This window comes from Narcine bancroftii, chromosome 4, assembly GCF_036971445.1.
Source record: "Narcine bancroftii isolate sNarBan1 chromosome 4, sNarBan1.hap1, whole genome shotgun sequence".
Lineage (NCBI taxonomy): Eukaryota > Metazoa > Chordata > Chondrichthyes > Torpediniformes > Narcinidae > Narcine > Narcine bancroftii.
In genome coordinates, this window is record NC_091472.1 from 311,777,693 (window position 1) to 311,782,201 (window position 4,509).

General features: G+C 43.8%; 1 pseudogene; it reads right to left on the minus strand.

Annotated features, from left to right (window-relative positions):
- Window positions 1-242: 242 nt before the first annotated feature.
- LOC138760210 (microtubule-associated proteins 1A/1B light chain 3A pseudogene) lies at window positions 243-608 on the minus strand (annotated as a pseudogene).
- Window positions 609-4,509: the final 3,901 nt, after the last annotated feature.

Consider the following 4,509-nt stretch of genomic DNA (forward strand, 5'->3'; position numbering starts at 1 on the left):
ATGAAGACCAATAATTAGCAAAAAACAATTGCCATTCATGTACATGTGAGAGAAGACTGTTCAATGTTTTACATGATCCCAGTACACTATGCAACTTTAGTAATTTAGAGTGACAGAATGCAGGATGGAAATCCCGACGTTTTGCTTTTTTTGTTTTTTTAAAAACACGGTGAAATCCCCTCTTCCTCGGCCAGTTAACAAATTGCAGGGATCTTTTCCGGTGAATCTGCTGCTCTTCTTCCTCAGCATCCAAAGGTTTCCTGAGAGGCATACAACCATGTAAAGAAAGCATCCTCATCCTTCTCCCATTCATAGATCTCGGAGATGGACGTCAAGACTTTGACCATGCTCCTTTGGTTCACCAGCAGAAAGAAGGCTTGGTTGGGGTTCAGCAGGAGTCTGCGCCGAATGATCTTAACAAGTTCACTCATGTTAACATGGTCCGGAACTAGGAACTTGGTCTTGTCCAACACTGGCTGCTGCTTCTCCCCCTTGTATCTTTCGATGATAACTAGTATCTTGTTTGGATGCTGATCTCTAATCTGTTCAACTTCCTTCACTCGCTCAGCGAAACTTCTCCTCCGTTTGAATTACTTGTCAGAAGGCATTTTCTAAGCTGGAGAGAATCCAAGAATGATCAGCTGAAGCAGACACTGTTGTGTATATTTACATAACTTTGCAGGATATGAACCAAATGTAGGCAAATGTTTATTGTGCAATGTAAAAATGTACCAAAATTCATACTTACTGCAGCCACACAGGTGCCTACATTGGTAAAAATTTAAGTGTTCATAAAAAAAGGGGAGAAAAAAGGATCATAAATATCAAAATATAGATAAAGAAAAATTCATATTTCCAGTCAGTGCAAGAAAAAAAGTGGCCTTTCATTGTACAGACAGATTTTTTTGGTGGTCCTAGAGCAGTATATAATTAGGGTTAGGGTTCAAGAGCCTGATGGCTGTTGAATAAGATCTGTTCTGGAGCCTCAAGGTAGCAGAGAGAAGAGGTTGTGACCAGGGCGATGGGGGTCCTGTCTGAAGTTGTCTGCCTACTTGAGGAAGCCACTAAAAATTTGAAGGTGGCATGTTTAGCACAGAGGTTAGCGCAATGCTGTTACAGGTTTCGAATCCAGTGCTGTCTATAAGGAGTTTGTACGTTCTCCCCGTGTTTGCGTGGATTTCCTCCGGGTACTCCTGTTTCCTCCCGCCCTTCAAAGCATGCTGGGTTGAAGGTCATATGGGTGTAATTGGTCAACAAGGGCCTCGAGGGCTCAAAGGGCCTGTCTAAATTTAAAATAGCCCAGAAGGACATCTTGGATGGCGTGGACCTTGGCCTAAAGGGCCTGTTCGGTGCTACATCACTCTATGACACTGACTGTTCCTTATCAACCTACGGCTTAACTAAATCCAGTCACTTGGCTTCGATGGTTTCCTGGAACTGCAAAGTCCACACTCTCACCCTCCTCTGAATAACAAGGTTTCTCACGGCCTAAATCCTAACTCTTCAGCCCTGTAACCTGAGACTGTGAATCCTTGTTCTAGACCCAAGCCCTTGCCAAATAAAACATCCTACCCAGCATCTGGACTTCTTCAGGCCTGTCAGGATCAATTAGATCCCCTCTTATTTTTCTAATCTCGAGTGAAATGACGTCTTTAGACTGGAGATGGATTCGTAAAGATGTTATGAGGACTGGAGGGTTTAAAGAGAGATTGGGTCATTTGGGGCATTTCTCCGTGGAGTGTGGGAGGCTGACGGGTGATTTATATCAAAGTTCCTGAATTCATGAGGGGAATGGATAGGATGAAGCTCACATTGTTTATCACAGGGTGAGGGAATCTAAAACTCGAGGATATGGATTCAATTTGAGAAGGGAAAGATTTATAAGGGGCCTGAGGGTCAACCTTTTCACACAGAGGGTGGTGGGTGTGTGGGAACGAGCTGCCGGGGCCAAGTGTTTGACGTGGGGAACAGCAGCAACGTTTAAAAGACATTTCGCCAGATACTTGGATAGGAAAGATTTAGTGGGATATGGGCTGAATGCAGGCAAGCAGGACATGCTCAGGTCAACATGGTGAAGTCGGGCCGAAGGGCCCGTTTCAGTGCTGGATGACTCACCAACTCTCTGAATACAAACCATGTTGACCTCAGCTGGTAGTCCCGCCAGCCCAGTCTTTGTTGGACTTTGGAGAGTACGTCCTTTCTCAGACAGAGGGTCCAAAAGTGGACATCATGCTCCAGGTTTGATTTTACCAAAACCCAATATAAATATAACAATTACATATAACAATTACATTACGGAAACAGGCCATCTCGGCCTCTCTAGTCCACACTGATTTAAGGGAACTCCACTAGTCCCACCAACCCGCTCCCTGTCCATAACCCTCCACTCCCCTCACATCCATGCACTCATCCAACTCCTCTTAAATGACAAAACTGACCCTTCTGCAGCCACCTCTTCAGGAAGGTCATTCCACTCAGCCACCACTCTCTGAGTGAAGAAGCTTCCTCTCATGTTACTTCTAAAGTTTTGCCCCCTAACCCTCAACTTATGGCCCCTCATTCCAATCTCCCCTACCCTCAAGGGGAAGAGCCTATTCACATCTACTCTATCTATCCCCCTCATAATTTTTTATACCTCTATCTAATCCCCCCTCAACCTTCTACGCTCCAATGAATAAAGACCCAGTCTACTCAATCTTTCTTTGTATTCTAGATACTGCAATCCAGGCACATTTTAGTAAATCTTCTCTGCACCCCCTCCACCTTATTGATATCCTTCTTATAATTTGGAGACCAGAACTGCACACAATGTTCCAAATTTGGCCTCACCAATACCTTGAACAGTCTCAACATCACCTCCCAACTCTTATATTCTATCCTTTGATTCATAAAGGCCAGCATACCAAAAGCCTTCTTCACCACCCTATCCACATGGGAATCCACCTTCAAAGAACGATGAACTGTTATTCCAAGATCTCTCTGTTCCTCTGCATTCCTCCATGCCCCTCCTCCCCTTCAATGCATACGTCCTGTTTTGATTATTCTTCCCAACATGAAGCACTTCACACTTATCTACATTAAACTCCATCTGCCACCTTTCAGCCCACTCTTCTAAGCCGTCCAAATCCTACCGCAGTCCTCAAAAACCATTTTCACTATTCACAGTTCCCTCTATTTTTGTATCATTCATATATAGCAAGACCTTTCCACTCAAATCATTTTGCTCTGAAGACCATTTAAGCTCTGAATTGTTTATTTCCATTGACTGGTGCATGAGAACAACCCATTTCCCCAATTGAAAGAGGAGAGGGTGTAGACCAATTGGCTCATTGAGCCTCCCCCGTCGTTCAATGAGATCATAGCTGATCTGATGATAGGCTCATCTCCCCCTACCCGTATCCCTTAAATACCCCTATGATGTAAAAACCTCCTCCTCAGTGATGATCAACAAAGGTACATCTCAAGGATGCATGCTGAGTCAACTTCTCTCTCACTCAATATCCATGTCTGTGGGACTAGGCAAAATTCAAGTGTCATCTACAAATTTGACCATTGTCATCAACAGAATCAGACACAATGAGGAAGTGGACAGAAGGAAAGTAGATCAGCTCGCTGAGTGATGTCTATTACGAGCTCCCGTTGTAGTAAAATGGGATTGTCATTGTAAGGGATAGTATGGACAGGAGGAACTGAATGGTCACAGCTAACATGTAACATTTCACATAAGCACCGTCACAACACAAGTGACAGACCAGCGACAATTCGATACATTGGAAAAACTGAGGGAAAGTTTGTCACAATCTACTCCAGAATTCAATACATTTGCAAAGACATTTTGATTTGCAAATGGAAAACCATACTGACACCTGGAGAGAAGGCAGCTTTTATGAAGCAGCGCTTGTGGCCGGCCATTTGGTGGAATTCAGAGCAAATGACTGGGCCTTTCCTGCGGATTGACCTGTGCCAGGAGGGTCTTTTTGGGATGCAAAGTGCTTCATTTTAAGTATGACTAACAGTGAAGATCACTTGGAGAGACCGGTGCCAGGGTCTTGGAAGCTTCATGAAGGCCGCCCAGTTCAAGTCTTGCCTACAAAAGGACCAGGAGTGTTGTGGCCACAGCTCGTGTGGATGGACATTTCTTTAAAGGCAACACAGGGAGAATTTGAGAGTTTGAAGCACCCACAACTCCAGTCCTTCCCATCAGTTCAACATTAATCCTGGGCATCAAATTTCAAAGGTCTACACTTCAACACTGAATTTAAAAGACTGAACTTTGAAGTAACTCTCTAGATTTTGGTCTGGACTGTAATTGTTTGAGTATATCACACACACACACACTTGCACACGCTTACACACTTGACACCTACGCATAGCTGGGGATAGATTTAGTGTTAAGGATAGCTTAAAAGTCAAGACCATAGTTTAAGAGTTAGAAATAAAATTAATGTTTTAAAATTAAACCCTGTCTGCTTCATTGCCCTATTCACTACGCGCAGTTCGTAACATGTC